The sequence below is a fragment of the Cinclus cinclus genome, chromosome 3 (assembly GCF_963662255.1).
Source record: "Cinclus cinclus chromosome 3, bCinCin1.1, whole genome shotgun sequence".
Taxonomy (NCBI): domain Eukaryota; kingdom Metazoa; phylum Chordata; class Aves; order Passeriformes; family Cinclidae; genus Cinclus; species Cinclus cinclus.
Window position 1 is genome coordinate 114,672,629 of NC_085048.1, and position 20,908 is coordinate 114,693,536.

Here is a 20,908-nt window from a genome sequence, read left to right on the forward strand (position 1 = left end):
GGCCGTGAGGGGGCGACGTGGGGCTCTCTTCGCTGCGCGCGCGCGGGGCTGGGAGAGGTGGAAGCTGCGGCAAGGGCCGGCTACTCGGAGCGCGCATGCGCGCTGGGCGGGGAGGATGCCGCGGAGGGGTGGGGCAGCCGCGTCGGCGCATGCGCGAGGGGCGCCGCGCGCCGTTGCTGCGGTGACGCGCGGGACAGGCCCCGGTACCGGCGGTGCCGCTGCTGCGCCCGCCCCGCCAACTCGGAGCGCTCGGTGGGTGCGAGTGCGCGGCCGGGCCCTGCCCTGCCCTCCCCTGCCCGGCCCGGCTCGGCTCGGCTCGGCTCGGCGGGGCATCCCCCCGGGGCATCCCGAAGCCGCGAGCCCAGGGCGGGCTTGAGCGTTCCCCTCGCGTTTTCCGCGCGTTTCTCTCCTGCCCGGATCTCCTCTGGGCGGTTCCGGGTCGGGCTCCCCTTGCCCTGGGGTGTTGCACACTTGATGAAATCCTGCAGTCCTGTTGCTTGGTCCTTTCCTTTTTATTTTCAGGGAAAGCTGAGAGCTTACCTGTGCTGTTCCGCTGGTAGAACTGCGTGGCTGAACTAGAGATCGCTTGTACAGAAATAAAGCTGCTCGTTTACTTGTATTTCAGATTGTTGAGTGAAGTAAATTCCTGCGGTCTGGCTGTAAGGGAGGCTGGTACTGGCGTAAATACATCAACAGAATAGAGCTTCATAAAATGTATCATTAGGGTGTAAAAGATGGTCTTGGAGAGATAGCACACTTGACTTTTCCCTGAGATCTTGACAGGATTTCTTGTAAATTAAGTGTTCAGTGAAGGTCTCACTTGTCCCGGTATTTTTCTCCAGGATTAATTTTAAATCTTACTCTAGTCCTCATAGTAGGTAGTATTATTTTTAAAAAGCATCTATACTGAGGCAATTTCTTCTTCGATCCTGCGACAGAAAAAAGGGAAGTTACTCCTTTAGGGCAGGTAGTGCAAACTGTAAATATTGATGTCTGTGATGCGAAGTGTTCTCGTTTTAGCCAGTCCTGCTCGTGCCGGAGCTCAGAACATCCCGTGGCTTGGAGGAGTCTTTGAGCATGTTATAAATGAGAAACGAAAAGTCTCGATATTTAGCAAAATGTAGATTGCTTTATTTGATACAGACAGTTTGTCAAGTAGCCATCTGGTCTTGGAAGATAAGGAACAGTAGACGTGGGGGGGTCTGGTCTTAACAGATCGGTAGCAATTGATTACACCAAGGCAGGAAATCTGGTATTGCAAAATCTTTCAGGTTGCAATTGATTATACAAAGGCAGGAAATCTGATTTTGCAATTTCTTTTAGGCCGTGGGAAACTTCCGTTTTACAAACTGGTATCAAATACAATTTACTACAAAACACAGTATTTATAACGGGAATTTAAACAGAATGATTTAATCATATATACTTTTCTGTATCTAATGTCCATGCTTCATTTCAGACCTTGGTATTCTGGTTTATACAAACCTCAATACTTTTATAATTAACATGAATCTCTTATTAATTATCACAAACACCTGACAGGTTCTGCAGGAGGTTCAGTCCTGCCTGCTGGATTTCAATTGTTGAGCTACACTGATTTATATTGGTTAATAGCCACATGTTTTTAACATGAATGAAGACTGTACTCAAATTCTCTTCTGTGGACCAGTTTGAAATTCAAATAACTGCAAGAAGAGCTATGAAGTGTAGGGAAGCTTTGTAAGGAGGAGAGAGCTTGTTTAACACAATCACTGTTTTCCGGAGCATCCTAAAATGCTTTACACTGGTGACTCTTAACCTTTTCTGCACCCGGACATTGTACAGACTTAATTGACTCTATTTAAGATTGTTTAAGATCTAAATATACACAAAACCTGATGTGGACCCACGTAAGGTAATTTCCACTGACCGTAATTGGTTCAGTGTAAATTGATTTCTTATCAATTTTCAGCTAAATCAATGTTAGCAGGCTGTAAACTGATTTGTCTGTGTCAGCATAGCAGATTGTATTGATTTAGTGGATTTTGGTTAAGAGTTTAACTTGAAACTTTCAAACTTTCTTCTGTAGCTAAGACTCTTCTTATTCTTGGTCCTTTTTTGCCCAAGATTGTGCTCCTGGAATTATTTGCTCTTGGAGATAACAGCAAATCTTGTTGCTTTGTGTTGAAAGTAATTTGTTTTGCTGCAAAGCACCAAAAACAATGTAAAACCATGGTTTTGTTTGTCAGAAGCATGTTTATCAGTTTATTTTCAAACCCAGTGTTATTAGTCCAAGCTGGACTCAGTTGTTGTCTGTGCTGATTTAACTAAAGGTACTGTAAAATGTTGCCTTTTATGAATGTGGTGTAATTTTTAAAGTCAGAGAAAACTTAACAGTTCTAGTATTTCCTTCTTAAATTTTGTTTCTACTTACTAAGCTTTAATGTTTTCCAAGCAAAATTTAAATGTAATTTTGAAAAATATTCTTTAATGCTCCCCAATGTTTCATTAGTATAAGTCTTTTGTGTAGTGCTGTAAGCCAAAAAGATTCACAAATGGAAACATTACATGCAAATGAAGTAATGGAAATTTTGTGTGCGTGTGAATTGAGCTCTTGGCTAACTCTTCAAACACACTTTGCAATTTTTGCCCTCAAAAGAAGCTGAGTTACGTGGAAATCGGTAATTAAACAACACACTGAAATATGAATATGTTTTAATCTCCATTCTCTGGGGATTAAATATTATTTTTCAAGGCAACTAGTTGTTTTGAAGTGTAGTCTGCCAGAATTATCTCTTTATTTTTAAAAAAAAATATTTCAAAATTATTTATTCTCTGTTAACAGCTGGCTGTTCTTTATAAAGTTCTTTAACTGCATTTTGGATGGGATTTTCTTTTACTTCATTGACATCTATAGAAACTGGTGAATATTTTTAGGTAAGTTTTAACACTTAATTTTCAATAATTTGTGAACTTTTCTCTTTATCATCTTCTGTATGTCTAATACAAGTTTTTTTATTTTATTCATTTACTTACAATTGTTGCTACCAAGTCGTGTCTCTTGTAGCTAAGGGTGTGTGATGTAATTAACATTTAAAATGCACAATGTAAGAAAAATTAATTATACAGTGGGCAGATTCAAACCTAGAAATGTTAGAACTGAAAGAGTTTTGTAAATCTCTTCTGCATTCTGGTCCAGAGGAATAATAGTAAGAGATTGTTCAGAAATAAGGTAAAACTTTACAAAAAAAATACTGAAATAGAATTAAGAGGATCAAAAATTATTTTGTCAAGTATGTGAGAAATCTAGAATAGATTTTTAAAAAGATAAAGATGCAGATATGAGCAAGAATTATTAAAATTGTAGTTTGGAAAATTAATACAGGGTTGGGATTTTTTTCTTTTATTCTTAGTTTGTTCCTATGTCCCAATCATAACTTTTCACTGTTAATTTCTAAACTTCAGTCATGTAATACTGCATGCACTTTAAATGTCATGAAGAAACTATAAATTATCTATAGATTCCATTTTATTTTTGCTGTGGTGAAAAATTTCTTCCTGAAGGAGAAATTTTACCTTCTATGGAAGTGATTTTATTTTTTATTGCTTCTTTTAAATTCCTCAACAGCTTAGATTTTTTTTTTTAATTAAAGTTGGGTAATTAATCATTAATTGATTTCTGCAAACCTTAAGCATGTTTTTAATATGTAGCTAGGATGCAATAACACATCCTGTACTCACGTGCCTGCTGCTTATGAAGGGACACAAATGATCTATAGCTTGCATGGAATATGTATTAGTAATCCTTATGAACTATTCATGAGTCAAATACTAATAAAAATTGTGAACGGAAAGTTCTTTTTTTTTTTTTTTTTTTTTTTCCCTAGCTAGGTCAACAGCTCGAGCAGGTATTGTAGGTTTGGCAGGGGACACTGAGAGTTGAGGCTTCCTCTGGTGTGGGTGCAGGGTCAGATCTGAGGTGGGTGCTCTGGTGCCCAAAGGAGTTCAGGGCTCCATCACTGGGGTGGTGGCACAGTGGCTTCATCATGGCACCCCCAGAGCTGAGGGACCTGGAAGATCTGTCCTCATCCACCACCTGAGCACCACTTTTGGAGGGTTTTCTTCTCACCGTTGTTACAAGGTCCAGCATACAGAGAATCACCGTTTAAAAACAAAGCCAAACAAAACCAGCCCACAAACCAAACAACCACAATGGGCCTGCACACACTGCACAAAGACTTTGGCATATTGGCTGTAAATTCAGCAAAGTTGGTCTCTGAATTATTGCAAACTGCACAGAAGAGCTGTGTTCCTGGTGCAAGGAGGATTAGCATTACTGTGTTCTTCTGCCTTAACACAAATCTGTCTTTCTCTTGGTTAAACAGAGACTTTGTGACAGCAGTGTGTGGGTTTTCTACTCACTAATGTCAGTGTCTGGAGGAGAAGAGGCAGGTTTGTATCCTAAAGAGATGACCTGTGTAACAATTCAAGTTCTACCAAAGCAAACCTTGTACTCTTAAAGTTAATTCATTGCAACATTAAAAAAAAACCCAACCTGAGTACCAGCACCCCTTCTGCCCATTATATGTAAACATTAAACTGATGCCCTTGTGAGTTTTTAAATGAGGTAAGCATTTAGTCAAGTGGAACAATTTAGTCAACTGAAACAGGTCCTACTGAAAATAAATGTTTGCTTTTTCTCTTGTATGACTTTCTTTTGCATTTGTTCATTATAACCTGATAATCAAGTAATACATTTTGAACAAGAAGTTAGCAGCCATAACGATGACTTTCTGTTTTCTAGGCTCAGTGCTGATGGGTGAATCCATCTGCTTCTTTTATCCATCCTTTCCATGTCAGAATGACTGATGAATGCTCTTTCATGTCAAATTTCTTGCATAATTCCAAGAGGTTTTTTTTTTTTTAGAATTATTTCTATGAATTATGGTCACATAGTTTGCTTAAAATATTTCAGCTTGTTTTACAACATCCATGTAAATTTATTTCTGTATTTTTGCGGAACCAAATCCTTAATAGCTGCCACTGTACAGACTAAATTTTTCTCCTTTTTCCCCTAAGAATTGAATAGTGTTTCAAAGAAAGTATCTCTAGAAATACCTGGGGAAGGAGAGTGATATCTTATGGTGTTGATTTTTTTAAAGTTAATTGTATAAAATATAATTCTTTATTGAAGGAAAAGACTGATAAATTATTATCTTAATGGCATTATTCATATGTGAAACATAACTTTCAAACATTAATTTATCACTAATAAGTGTAAGAGGTAACTAAACACTTTGTTTCCTGCGTGGAGGTTTTTCTGCAGTTTAACAGATTTATTTTGGTATCTGGCCTGCTTTTGGAAACCTTATCCAAACTGATTTTTGGGCATCAGCAGAGTCTGTGGGTGGCTTTATAGCATATATGTTTGTAATACTGACTGTATTCAGTATCTACTAATACTTGAGTAGAGAGAGAAGAGGGTGTCTTTATTAATTCTGCTCACATAACCAGAAGTACTCTGTGCACATGCCTGTATTCATTCAGCTGCACACTGTAGGACTAAACTATGGCTGCTGCAGGTGGCTACAACAGGACCAGGCCAGCTGGGGAATCTGTGGTGTAAATATATAGAGAGACAGGAACGTGGGAGTGGCCTCCAAACATAAAGGCTTTTAATGGAACAAAAGTAACAAACATAAAAAGCACAGGACTTGAAGGCACACATCCAAAGATCCTGAAACCCAGAAAACATAGAGGTATATAGATGGAGTGGAGGGCACAGGACCCAGTGAAAATGAGGATAAGGAACAAAACGGTATGTATAGCTGGCAGCCAGCCAACCATATATGAAAACCAAGAAAAACACCTTATTTGTAGCAAACTTTTTAACATAGTAGTTCCCATGAGACAACTCTCCTCTCTATTCTTTCACCACATTGTCAAAGGATGTCCTTTCCCCTAGCTAGGTGTCTCCCAGTGTTTGCAGCTGAAGTTCTCTGCATTTGCAGGTGAACCTAGCTCCCTGTCTACCCCAATTTCCACACTAAACTACCCCATCTCTGAATAAAATTATAGGCCCCTAATGCCAGGTGTGTGGACTTTATTGTCCATACCAGTGCTGCTAAACTTGGAGTTTCCTGTTGCTCAAAAATAGGCATACATGTATTTTTTTGTTTTTTTTTTGTTTTTTTTTTTTTGGTTTTTTTTTTGTTTTTTTTTTTAGTTCAGTGTTGGCAAGGGTTGTGTTGGAACCCATGACAATGGTCCTCAGGCTCATGCTTAAAGAAAATGTTAGAAACTTTTGGGCCTGTCATGAAGTCATTTAGAGTTGTCCTGTCAGGCTGGGATGGTGTTGAGGAATTAGTTAATTTGAACTCAGGGTAGCCAAGTGCCCAGTGTGGATGAGAAGGGTACAGTGGCCATAGAAGAAAATTGCTAAATTGACTGCTTATATCATGACACAAATGATGGAAAAGTGCTGCATCTTTGGATGAAGGAGGCTTCTACATGAAATAATCGAGTAACAGGAATCATGGTTATAGTTTGTGTCATCCTTTTAGAATGACATAACTATGCCTTTTTGCTCTACTTGCCATCTACTCTTACATGTAAAGAGTAGTCATGCACTAGCACAGGTGAAAAAAAATGGGACCTTAATTGGGTAAAAGCCTTTTGAATGTTTTGAGTCCTATTGGAATGGTGTTAGTCTTGTCTATGTAATAGAATGTGCATTTGTTTCATGGCCTGTAATCCTGTTTATTTATAATAATGGTTCAGATACTGTTTTTCAAGTTGCTTACTGTCTGATTTGGGAGAATAGAAAGTATTGTTCTGAAATAGCCTTTTCCTCTTATAGTTGCCTGACATACAGGGTCTGGCCTCAGTGTGTATTAGGCAAGGGAGCTAGAAATGCACCACAGTTAAATTATGGGTTTGTATCTCCAGGTGGTGCGTGAATTCGTGGTTGAAGACTGAAGAAATTAATTTTGCTAAAGCAAGAAACAACAGGACATTAAGCTACTATGCCAGCTTTAGATATACGCTTCAAAAATTTTTTGCTGCTCAGCATTATTCAGTAATCTTTAACTCAAATTGCAGGAAATATTTGAAATTCCATTCTAACAATATCCAACAGAGAATATTAAAGAAGCATTAAATTTCAAATGCCTGAGGGAAAATGTTCTCTTGCAACACTGTGGGCATTTGGATCTCACTAGTATATGCAGTGTTGTAGTCTAGTATTATGCTTTACTTGGTCTAAAATGAAAGCCCAATTTTAATTCTATCTGCAAAAACTTGGCATACTGCAGTGAAAAATAATTTATTTGAATGTTGTTTCTTTAATACAGTGCAACTAACTTTAAAGCTTCCTCATATAATACTCCCACTATGGCTTTTTGTAATCTGACCCTTTCATTAAGACTTCAGATATATTCCCAAAGATTTATCTCAGTGCTTTCTTCTGCTGATTTATAAATTAAAAGATTCTAAAGTTACCTAAGAAGTTTTTCTCATTCTATGCAATTTTTCTTTTAATAAGACAAAACTTTTGAGTATCTTAGTAATTATATAAAACACCAAACAGAGGAACTAATAAACTCTTAAAAAACAGGTAATATGCAAACTCAAAATGGGGTTTAATAATATATATGCACAATTCTGGGCTGGGTAATTTGGCAAACCCATTACTGAACTTATGTATAAACAATTGCTGATTAAACCTTTTGGGGTTTTATAACCTATATATGCTGTATTTGATAAGAAAGCTATTTGGAAGTGAATCCCCAGCTTACAAGATTGGGGGAAAGAATAAAAGTGTATCTAAAAGGTTTATAAAATCACTAGCTTGAACATATTTCTTACTATCTAAATATTTCAGTGTTACCAGAGCAAGAACAAGTGCCATCTTTCTGTTGGAAAAATAAGATCTGTGGTCTTTGGAGAAATAGAATAGGGCTCTTCTCTACCTGCTGCTCACTTTTTTTTCTGTTTGCACTTGACTGTCATGGAGTCGTGTCCAGGAGAATGCCAATATTTTGATATTTCATACTTTCATGGAGTTTCACAAGAGGCAGTTTTTTAACAGTAGTGGTTCAGTTGCCTGTGAAATTGGACCACTTGTGACTTGCCTGACAAACCATACTGGGGGGGAATGTCATTTAAGGACTTGAAACCCACAGAGAGAATTCAGAAGAGCAGCATACTGCAGATGGCTTATTTGTTTATTTATTTGTTATATTGTTTTATTTATTTATATGTAGCCATGTGAGACATAAGTTAGTGAGGTGTCATTAACAGTACCATTAGTTTAACTGTAATGCTAGGCTCTGTCCATGCCAAATGAATGTCACTGACTTGTGTAATGAAAGCTGGGACTCCTCTGCAGTGCTGGTGGACATCAGCTTGTCTGCTGAGGGCCACTGGTGGGCTCTGAGTTGCCACCTCCTTTTCACGGGAGCTGAGACCTACTGCATGTTGATAAGGTGTCATTTTTCCCATTGTGCTTGGTCCCAGGCAGTTGCACCCAAACTTCTGAGTGACTAGTGATGCATTGTCTTGTATTGAGTAAAATCTGAGAGATGATTATCTATTTGAATGTGCCTCTGAGAAGGCAGGAGTATCCACTGCAGTGTAGTAACACCATCTGGTAGCATAAGATTTAGACAGAAATGACTAAACTTTTAAAAACTGCACCTGTAAAGGACAGTCTGCATTTTTGGAGGGCACTTATGTGGGTTTGTAAATGTTAAGCTTGAGAAATGGAAGGCTTGTAAAATGCATTAGAAATGTGCGTTGGAAGAATATCTGTCTGGACTTCAAAATCATGGCATTACATGGCATTATTTCCAATTTTATCATCAATTAAAAAAATTTATTTCTTTCTTAATGGTTATATTGGCTGTTCCTTAAGGAACACAGTATAACAGTATAAAGAAAAGCAGGCACAAATACAAAGCTTACTGTACAAAGCTGTTTCTGCTCTTCCTTACCTGAGCTGTGTCTTTAAGTAGATGCTTCCCAATCCATTGTTTTCTAGTTTTTGTTCCAATAACTTGACCAGATGCAGTGAATTGCAATGAGTTACCTGTTGCTTTTATCACAGAATCACAGAGTGGTCTGGACTGGAAGGGACCTTTGAAGTCCAATGCGCTGTGAACGCCTTCCACTAGACCTGGTTGCTCAAAGCCCCATCCAACCTGGCCTTGAGCACTGCCAGGGTTGGGGCATCCACAGCTTCTCTGGGCACCCTGTTCCAGCGTCTCGCCCCCCTCAGGGTAAGGAATTTCTTCCTTATAACTAATCCAAATCTACTCTCCATCAGGTAAGAACTGTTGCCCTTGGTCTTGGCACTCCAGACCTCACGTAAAAAGTCTCTCTTTCCCCTTTATGATAAGCCACCCTTTAAAGTATTAATAGGCTGTCATAAGGTCTCCCCAGAGCCTTCTCATCTCCAGGCTAAAACACCTCAAGTCTCCCAGCCTTTTTAAAAAGGGGAGCTGTTCCTTTCCTCCAATCCTTTTCTGTGGCTCTTTTTCGAGACTCATCTCTTACAGGTCCATGCCTTTCTTTGCTGGGGGCCTCAGAGGTGGATGCAGCACTGCAGGTGGAGTCTCAGCAGAGCAGAGTAGAGAAAGAGAGTCCTCCCCCTCAACTCGCTTACCATCTTTCTTTTTACACAGCCCAGGATACATTTGGCTTTTTTTTTTTCAGATATCAGAAGATTTCCTTTGTAAATGTAATTAATAAGTAGAAATTGAGACAAAATTCATAGTGATGTAATGTCAGTGATTGAGGTACAGCTTATGACAATTTATGTGAAAGCTCAGAATGTTCCTGGAACACTGCTGGCAAAGTCCCCTGCCTCTTAGGAATGCTGTTAACTTTTGTTACTCTTCAACTTGTGGCAGAGGCCTCTTAACCTGGAATTCAGTCAAAGAAGACTTGTAACATAGTGCCATTATTGTGTTAAAATATGCAGTCAGGACAGCTATGAAACAGTGATATTGGTGGCAGTTTCATTTGACTAAATACTCAGGTAGCAAGCAGACCTTAGTCCTTGGGACTGTTGCATTATAACTTAATTCACTTTTTATCAAGAGCAAATTAAATCTTTATATTCTGTAGAGATCTTGCTGGAGTAGCTTCTTTGGCTTCTGTCAGTGATGATATTTAACTTGATCAACTTTTTCCCCTTGGAGGTTTTTTGATTTGTTTCCTGGGTAGAATTTTTTTCTTTTTTGGTATGTGATATTGGGAAACCCCATAAGTGTCTTTTTCTGCCTCATTTCTAATATATCAAGTTGTATTCCTATTTAATAAATTACTTAATAAATGAATTTCACTCTGTCATGCTTGTTTTCTGAATCTTATTACCAAAACTGCAACACATTCGGCTTCAGTGCGTGACTGAACTCCAGTGCAATGACACAAAATGTGCAGGTGGTTGAATATTCCTTAAGAAGCAGCCTGTAAAATATGCCACCCATAATTCCAGTGAATAAATGCCAACTTCAGTATGAGTGTTCTTTTAAAATGTGCACCTTGCTGAGGTTATTAGTCACTCTGAATTCAAGGACATGTGAGTGCAGACTTTGCATAAAGCTCCAGGAGTGGCCTACATGTGGAGTGCTGCTGCTTGATTTTCAGAAGATGGCATGCTGTGAATTTTAAAACTCCCTCATCGTGGATGAACTGCAGCAAGTGTCATTTTTTAATTGAGGCCATGTAATTTAGTTATTCTACATGTATTTCTAACAATGAAGTTTCAAAAATCTCTTTGCTGGGATCAAAGAAATGTTAGCATCATGAAAGGAGATACTGCAGTATTTGCTGAATAGGGCAAGGAAACTGTTTTAAAAACTATTTTTAAAACAAAACAAAATATGTCTTTCTTTCAACAACATAACCTGGGTGTGATGCAGTCAAGAAGTGCATTTAATTGTCAGTAACCTGGGAAATTGTAACAAAATGTGCAACTTGGGCTATACTGAGAGTTTCTATTTGATTGGACTTCCTTTTACTTTTTTAATGATTGTGGCTGAACAGCTTCATCAGGGTGTAAAGAGCAGTCATTCATATGGAGGACATTCATATCTATGTTTGTTGGTCTTTGATGATGTTATCAGTTTAGAGGTCAAACAGATGTAGTGAAGTTATCTGCTGTGTTGAGAATTATTGCAGATTATTCAGATGCCATTCACACTAATTGTACCATTGCCAGTTTCTTTATTATGTTATGTTTTGTTATGCTTTTCCCCTGGACTATTGCAGGCTTTGTCAGTGTGAATTCCTTTATGTACATAATACTGCCTATCCTAAAGATATTTCACACATTACTTTTAAAAAAACCCTGTATTTTTTAAGTGATGTAAAAACTTCTGTGTTTTCTAAGTATAATTGCAGGGGTTTTATTTAAAGCATTTTAATAATCTCCAGTTTTGCCTGTTAGCAAGGTTGGTTTTATCCTAAGAAAATAAAAGTGAAAGACAAGCAAATGGTTTGAGATTGTATGGATAATTAAGTTAATGGTCGTGAAATAGAACCTGAGGAATCAAAAAATGTGGTAGAGGAGCATCAAGATGGTTTTCTAAATGCTGAAGGTTTTGGATAGGACATGCAGCAGAGTGACTGAGGGAATCACAGCCTCAGGGGCTTACTCTCTGTCTAAAGCCAGAGCTGAAATTACAGCAAGGAGAGCCCCCACCTTGGCCTGCTGTGTGCAGCCCTCTGATCTCAAAGGCAGTGCAGGTCATTGGTCTCAGAAAAGACCATATATATTACTTCCACTATACTGGAATACTTCCACTATATTGGAAGTATTAAGCAGCTTCAATTCCCGAACTTGTGTCCCTGGTGAGGAAGCTGCTCCTCTGTTCTCATCTCTCAGGTCTCCTGCTGGGCTTTTGATGCTCTTTTTGCAGGGGTTTAGCAGAAGTTGCTATTCATGGGGCTGAGTGCTTGTGTTCGAGTCTTGGCAATAAAGCCACAGGACAACCAGAGCGGGTGTCACTCAGACAACTCCTCCTTCTTTTGAAGTCATGAAAGCATAAATAGGGTCCCCTTGAAAGAGGCACCTGAACGGAGTAGATGCTCTGACAGAAGTCACTTGGTAGAGGAAAAACAAAGTCAGGAGCGCTGGGAATGTGGTGCATTGACATCACCATGCACTAGAGGGCCCAGCCTGCATATAACCATTTCCCAAGAAGGAAAATGGGAGTAGGCTGAAGGAACTTCTGAGAAATTACAGTGGTATTAAGAGGAGAAAGAGCTGTCTGAAGCCAACAGGGCTCAAAACAGGACTGAATGTGGAGAAAGGTGATAGAGTGACAAATGCATTCAACCTGAAAATGTAATCAGACAAGCATGTTCCCCTGCTGAAGAAGGGATTTAGCAACTTTGAACTCAAAATCATGTGATTTTTCTTCCTCCTCCTGGCTAGATTAAATAGGGGAGTGATGTTTTTAATATTATATCGTGCTTAACAAACCATTGCGTGCTGTGTCAAGTTCATTTTCCCTATCTGCTCTGGCTAAAACCCGTTGCTATCTCTAGTCTAGCCTGAAGGTGACAAGAGATTTGAATCATGGTAATTAGGCACTCATCATGCTGCAAAAAGATATAACTATCTTGATGAATCAGGTTTTTTTGTTTTTTTTTTTTTTTTTTTTTCTTTAACTGCAGTTGTTGCCTGGGAATGTGAGAGCAGGAATGAGCTCGGCAAGAACTGAGGCAGCTTTCCCAGCATGACAACTATTGTCCTGTTCTCTGTGTAGAAAAAGTTGGATGGTTTTTGCCCCTCCAAGTCCTCTTGACACCTTCAAGTGTTCTTGGATCTCTCCCAGGTTTCACTTGACAAACATTTTCGTGTGTGTCACTTCTTTTTGATTCTGAGAAATACACTAGAATTCACTTTCTGCACTTAAGCAAGAGCTATGAAATAAGTTATTGTTTGCCTTTTAGGATTGTTGCTCCAGGGTACACTTTTGCTGTGAAGTATAAGTGATGAAAAAGTGGATCTGCCCAGGTTTGTGGTTGGATATGGCAGAAAAGGGGTATAAGGAGCTTTATCCCTCTGGGGAAAGGCATATCCATGCACACCAAAAAGTAGGTTTTGTGACACTTATTACAGCTGCTTCATATTAATAATCAAATTTTGTTCTCATTTTTGCCTGTGTTTTAGAAAAGGTGCAGAAAAACATCTGAAATACATATAGCTTTCACGAGATAGATGTGCATTGCTATTTTCACCTTTTCTTTCTGGGAACAACGGAGTTACCCTTCATTCTTTTTCTCTGAAGATACTTTATCCTATCACTCATCCAGGCATCTTTCCTCGGAGCTTGGATAACATTCCTTTTTATTATTAAGATGTTGCATTGTTCGAAAACGAATCAGTGAATGGCATTTATTGCCCAGTAGCGTGCCTTATATACAGTGGAATTCTGTCATAATCACAAAGTGTCTAAATTCAGGGTTCTAATTCCAATTTATAAGTGCTCTAGTTTCCAAAAATGAAATGTGACTATGGATTTACGTGCTTTTTTCAGTAGTGGCAGCTGAAATGGGATAGCATACTTTGGGAGGAGCAAAGAGCAGCAGTATGTTGCTCACTCTACATGACTACCCTGTAATAGATCTTTCAGACCTTTGAAGAGTGGGTGTTTTTAATGACTGTGTTGTAGCACTTATTGGATAGTTTTTAAAAGCTACACACTTTTGCTAGTCAGTGTTAAAGCTAAACAGATTTGGAACGTGCCAAAAATAGATTTCAAGCTGGGTTATGTAAAAATTTGCTCTTCTGAAGTGAGCAAATACTAATTATGTTGGTCATGAAAACTGTGTCTTTGTCTGTATTGAGATTATGGTTTAAATCAGTAAATATAGAGTACTAAAATATTTTTTGTATATTCCCATATATAGATATATACTATAATTAATTTGGCTTTGCAACATTAGGTATTTAACAAGAAGTTAAGAGAGAGTTTTCCTTTCTTCAAATGATGAGCTAAACACTTAGTTCAAAGTAGCAGTCCTAATTTGCAGGTAGACAATAGATACGTCTCTATTCAGAACATTTATTTCCCTTCTTGTTTTTTTTTTGTCATCACCTGACTTAGGCAAGTAAAATCTGCTGAGTAAGGACACAGCATTAGTTTTGGTTACCTGAAGGGACGAGTTCACACAATCTACCTTCCCGTTCCCACATTCATTTTTGGAGCTTGTTGGCCGACTTTATGGACTTGGTGGATAAGGTAGTGATCCTAAAAGCTTCAAATGTGAATGTGGGTTTTTTTTTTTTTTTTTTTTTTTATAATTCAAAGAAATACAAATTGGTGTTCCCTACCCCAGACTGCTCTAGAAAAGACTGTGACCTGAGCTCAAGGATTTTTTTTTTTCAATTTGGCCTTTGATATCAGTCATTAATTACACAGGTCCTGATGGCTGAGAAGTCTCCAGAGCAGCCACAGTGTGCTGCTTTGTGCTTGGCTGGCTCCAGAGTTGCATGTAGTGGCAGAGGTGAGGAAGAAAAAGGAAACTGAAGGGCATGGATACAAAGAAGTGAATGAGCTGAATGTAATGTAGCAGGAATTTGGGAAACTTGAGGGAAAAGTGAGGAACCTAACATGGAGGTTTGGGAATATCAGGTTGGGCTTGCACATCACCAATGCATAGAAAATTAGACAAGTTGCAGTGCCCTTCACTGTTTCGTCTGCCCTTTGGACTACAACCTGTATGTGTTGTGGCATACAAGAACACTGAAAATAAAATTTTAAGCAGTGAGTAATTCTTGTTGCCATTTTGTTTTCAGTTTGATGGTTTATTCATCATGGGCGATGTTTCCTTTGTTTTCTGCTGACAGAAGAATGCCTCCTTGTTCTTACATGTTGATATATGGCTTCGTTTGAGGGAGTATGTTGGTGTTGCCTTTAGCACAAATGATGTATGCATTTGCATTTCTGGAACACTTTCAGGGTTTCCCATTAGCTTTAATCTCCTTTACAGAATGAGCAACTGTTTTCTAGTTTATCTTTTCTGAAGATCGGCAGAGATTGTTGATTACAGGGTGCAATAAATTAACTTGTCGACTTTTGCCACATTTCATGTTTATGTTATATATCTGAACAATGTTGAAGATTTATAGAAAACCTTAAAAATTAATCCGAGATGTAAAAGCTTGAGAACAAAAGGGGTTTTTTTTAAAAAAACCCTGGATTATATTTCCAAAAGCCTGCAACATAAAATTGCATGTCTCTATCTAGAACAAGCTTTTAAATTTTAATTGCTAAAGGGGTTTTCAAGTGATTTAATAGACACCTGACTGCAAAACTGAAAGTATATCATTGTAATCCTATTGTTGTCTTTATTTGCCTAAACCAGAAAAACAGGAAAATTGAAAATACAGTGTTCATTAGAATAAAAAACACAATATTTTATCATGTTGTGTTCTTCAGTTTGCTTTTAAAGGAATTTGTTTTCCTACTGTATTTTAAAATAGGCTTGAAAAATATCACTGTAGTCACAATGTAATTATTAATTATTTTTTAATCTGAAATTACTGAATGGGTGGGAGAAATTTGTAACTTTTTCTTTTTCAGTAGAGTATGATGAATGGCTTGTCCACTTACAGGCAGCTTATTTTGTTTTGCAGTTGCAATATATAGAAACAGTTCAGTTCTCACCTCTCTATTCCATTTTGCCCTTCTAATCAGGACTAACACTTGGAATGCATCAGTGTCTTGAGCTGGAAATATTACCCAAATTAAGCCATTTTTCCACAAGTTGTTTGGAGTGAATTCTTGAATTCCACAAGAAGAGAATTAGGCTAACTACTTTTAGCAGAGAAATTTTTGTTTTTCATAAAGAATAAACCATTTCCAGTCAAGAAGTCACCCATTTCCCTTTTTTTCAAATGTCTTGGTCTGGGGTCTCAGAGGAAAATCTGTGGAAATTTCTTTAATGGTTTCAAGGATTCATAAAGCAATTTAAAAAAAAAAAAAAGAACAACAAAAAAACCCAACAAACACGCATCTGGCATTTAATTCCTAGTTCTTTTTTTTCTGTGTCATTTTGTTACATTTAGAATTTCAGTTATATCCTTACAGATTTGAATAGATCCCCAAGAAATTTTTCTTCTTGAATTCTGTTAAGCAGTAAAAGACCCTGAATTCTACTGAAAATTTTACAAGGCCTTTTAACTACTTTCTGAGATGAAAAGGTAAAGGTTCTTCACCTGGTCTCCCCCTGCTCCACTGCCTTCCCCCAAACAGGACCTTCCTTTTGCCCTTGGGCAGTTTTTTCCCATTCCTTTACCATATAAACTTGATTATATGTCTCTGAATGCAGTTTAAGGGATCCCTGGGCAAGGGGCAAGTCAGACCTGAGAAAGGAATAACATTCTTGCTCCCTAGAAATGAATTTGGACATTTACCTATTTTCTCAAGGTAATTTTTGCCTTTTGAAAGCAGCACCTAACTCTTTCTTTTTGTAGTCTTTCCATTTCTTCAGGAATGTTTATTCCTAAATACCTCATAAGTTTCCTTGCCTGTTGAAATTTCAAGATCTCTGCTAACTGTGTTTTCTTTGTCAGTGGTGTTTCTTTCCTTATAGCTATTTTTGCTTAGAATTTGTCTTGAATTCAGACACATTTTCCAAGAACTCAGTTACTGGTTTTTTACTATGGGTGAGATTGACAGCCTGAGGTTCTTTACCATAATTATTGCTTGAATTGTCTTTTAAGTTGGAGTTTTCTGTGGCAGGGATGTGTGTTAGTACCTCTTATACCTGTTCTTTTGGTTTGATGTATCAGAAACCATCAAAGCCCAGAGTTTATTGTGGTGGTGTTAACGATGCAAGCTGAGAATTCTGCCTGTCCTGTTTTGTGACTGTGGCTTTCAAGGCTTTTAAGTGTTTTTGAGGGTAATTCTGTGTTGCAAAGAAATAAAAATAGCGATTACCTTGTAATGAACACTGGGATCTCTCTTCCCTGTTTGCACTGAACGTGAGTTACCACATGCACAGCTCTGGGTGATTGGGAATTACCAGCAAAATCCCACCAATGGCTGCTATGGAAGAGCACATGTATGTGGGAACTTTGTAACACATCTAAGAATTATTTCCTTTTACTCCATAGCAAATGTCACAAGTCTCATAACTTTTATCACTTCCCTGAAGTGATGGTGGGTTTTCTTTCTTTTTTTTTTTTTTTAAGTGGCATGTGGTAACTCAGATTGAGCAAAAACCTGGGCCTGGAGGAGAAAATTGCAAGGTCCTTTACACTGTAATAGATTTTTTTCTTTTTCTTCCACATATAAACTCTAAATACTCTTGTCTGTTTAGGATTATCTTGGTAACAAATAAGCTGTACAGTTCTTGGGCATCTTTTTTTTTTGTAGTGCTCTTTTCTTGTACCTGACTTGCTTTATGCCGCCCCTCTGTCACTCCTGTGAGAGAATGACCATGATTATTTTAGCAAAGTCTCTAAACTTGTTAAGGGTAGACTCCACTATGCTCAAGGTAAGAGCCAGCATTTATTACCAGTCCCTCATTTGGTACGTCCTCTTCAGGACATTGCTGATGAAGTACAATCCTAATTCTTTGTCTTTAATATAATGAGCCACCGATGCAGTCTTTGTTCTCCCAATGGTGCCATGTGAGAATCCTTCCCAAACGTAGTGCTATGCCTCTTCCAAAAAAGTGGATTTTTGGAGGGCTTTCCCCACTTTCTATCTGGCTGCACAATATTTTCTCCCTCTTTCTATGCATGATTAGTGAGACAAAGAAAGATTTGAGCCTTATGGAGGGTGAGTCAGGTTGACTGCAAGTGAGAAGTGGCATTTGCATTTACAGTGTGTGTTTAGTGGATTGGGATCTGGAAGTTTCCCATCTCAGCATGTTTGCTGGCATATGTACTGAGTTTGCTTAAAAAAATAGTAATAAATTAAAACTTCCTTACACAGGTCTTTTCACTTCAGGTGAGTTTTGGTGACATCAATAGTTTTGCTCTTGTTTTGGTGATAACAATGTTAATATCACTGTCATTATTATCAAGGATTGCTAGATATTGATTATATTGTAATAAATAATTATATTATATTGGAATAAATAATAATTTCTATTTAAATGGCATAAAAGTCAGTCTTTATTGTAACTAGGAGAAAGAAAAATTATATTGACACAGATTTGAACAGGCTTTCTGATCCAGGGCCAGTTATGTCAGTTTGTGATTAAATAAAGTGCCATAGATTTGTTAATGGGACTGGAAAGAGGAGTATTGTTATGGCAATATTGAATTTAAACTTTACCTCTTTGTTCTCATTGGGAAAAAAATTATTGTAGCAGATTGAAGAATGGGAATTTCACCCCACAATTTTGTTTTATGTAAATATAAAAGCATGCAGGTGCTTACAGGCAAGCAAATGGGTCTCCATATAAAATACTGGTTTATGAGAGATATATCAAGAAATGCGTAGTAGGAACGGGTGCTTTGAGGCTTAAACTGCAACCAAGCAAAAATGTGCAGTCTTCCCCTTTTGTCTATAATAGGGTCGACATTGGGAACCATGATCCCTTTGATCTTTACATAAAACAGATGAAAATGCATAAATTGCTTCTAATCAGAGATGAATTAAAGGAAAATAGCCTCCCGGAGGACAAAGCACCCCAGGCACCCATCAACAGCCTTACCAAATGACAGACCTGGAGGAGACTTCAAAGCTGCAAACACAACTGCCAGTGAAATCCACCAAGAATCAAGATGCCATTTAAAAAAAAAAAATAAAAAAATCACAGTTTACAAGTGCCCAGAACTCTCTCTTTACGAAGAAGTGGCAGAAGCACACTGCATAGACTTGCTTTTTAAGCCACTAAATGTTCTTTTTCTTTTAGGAGATTGATAAAGGCAATGCTTGCTTGTTTAATTTAGTCCAAAAATGTACTCAGACATGACAAACATTGGTAATTTTAGTGTCAGGTAGGGTTTATTCTATTTGAGTGGCATATTGTTTAGAAGCTGAAGTATATGTTTTAGTGGAAGCCGATCTGACATTTTTTGTAATTGCTTCCTTGATTGTCGTCTTTATTTGTCCCTGTGAACACAAGCATGGTTGACATTCCTCAAATTGCACAAGAAGGAGGTAATGTAAATATCAGGTTTGGTTTTGGAGGGGAGGGAAGGAAAATTTGAGGCAGTAATTTTATTATGAGAATTGTATCTCTGTGGAACAAAGAATAACTTTATCCCAAGTTAAATCAGAATTCAAATTCTTTTCTAGCTCAGGTAACTAATTTAAATATCATTTAGATATTAATATCAGTAATATTAAATACAAGAAATAGGCTTGAATAAGGAATATTAATTGCTGGTTTGTTTCAAGCGACGTAACCTAAACGTAATTTTTGCATTTTTGTTAGTATTCTATTTATGAGAAGATATCAAAACTTAAAAGTTTTTAAAGATAAAGACTAACCACAATTTTATGGAGTACTAAAATTCTACTTTTGATAAAGACTGATGGAGTCCCTACAATATAAATATTGTTTTAGGAAGGATTTTACCTGCTGCCAATTGTATACTTTGCTTATTCGTTGTGTACAGCATAACAAATATAGATAGATTAGAGATAGAGATAGAGATAGAGATAGAGATAGAGATAGAGATAGAGATAGAGATAGAGATAGAGATATACACATCTGTATCCAAAGCCACGTAAATTTGAGAGTCATTTAGTGGCATAAAAAGAACAAATGACATTTCCAAATACGTAAATGGCAATGAAGTTTTTCAGTAGGCTGAATGCTTTGCTGTAGGTGAGATCAGACAGGTTGCCTGATTAATTTAGTAGGAAGTTATTTTCAATTGCTTCTGACCTTAATGGCTAAAACTGAAGTATATTACATCTACAGCTCGATTTTTTGAAGAAGTAAAAAGATTTTGCCAGTCTGTTTAAGGATGAAGCTAGGAAAAATTGCTGAGGCCTTTCTTTCTCTTAACATTTTTAAAGGTTGTCCCCCTTCCTGAAGATGCTGTTCCTTGGAGCAGGCATTTTAAATAGGTTTTGAGCAATTGAACTTTGTCTATAGCTTGTGAGACCTTCACTATTTAGCTTTCCAAAGCTTGCATCTTCAGTGAATGCACTTGTCTCACTTTTGGGCCACTGACCCACCTGCACGTGAATGAGCAGAAATTGGCTCCTGGCACCACAGACATAGCTGGACTTTCTTCACGAAGGCTGATCCTGACTGATCCTATCAATAGCTGCACTGAAATGGCAGAAGACTGTAAGGCAGAGCAGGAAGTCTGCCTTGTTCTGTCAAGTGGGATGAGAGCTACAAAGAGAAGGAAGTGAAGTCTGAAAAATGAAGAAAAGAAAAATGTCTTGAATGGAACTTGATGGCCTGTAGCAGTGTGGAGCAAGAGACTCTCTGATTCTGAACTTTTCCCCAGCATGAAAAAAGAGGTCCTTGCCGCAGCTTACACAGCAAGCTGCCCCCTTTCTCTTAGTTTGTGCTCTGTTTCTGCCTAACAGCAAAAGCTCCTCTTATATTGAGTCATGCTGCATTGACTGATCAGCATGTAAGACCAGAAGACAAAGTCATTCTTTGCTTTCATGAGTAACTGGAAGATTTTTGCACATAATATGCTTCAGCGCTGCTGTTTGTTTCTCCTATCTTAAGCGTTTTATCATTTTTGGAGCCTTTGAGTTAGACAGGGCCTTATGTTGTTGGGACTCCCATCTGTGTCGTAGCTTGCCAAAGAGACATCTCAGTTCACCCTGAGTGAAAGTGGGTGTTGGAACACAGCAGCAGTGTTTGCCTTCTATAGGATATCAAGTGACATGGGTACAAATTGCTACTGCAAGGCAACACAACAGTTTAACAGGCTTTTTCAGTTTTTAAGAAGGAATTAATTTGCTTAAATCCCCTCTCT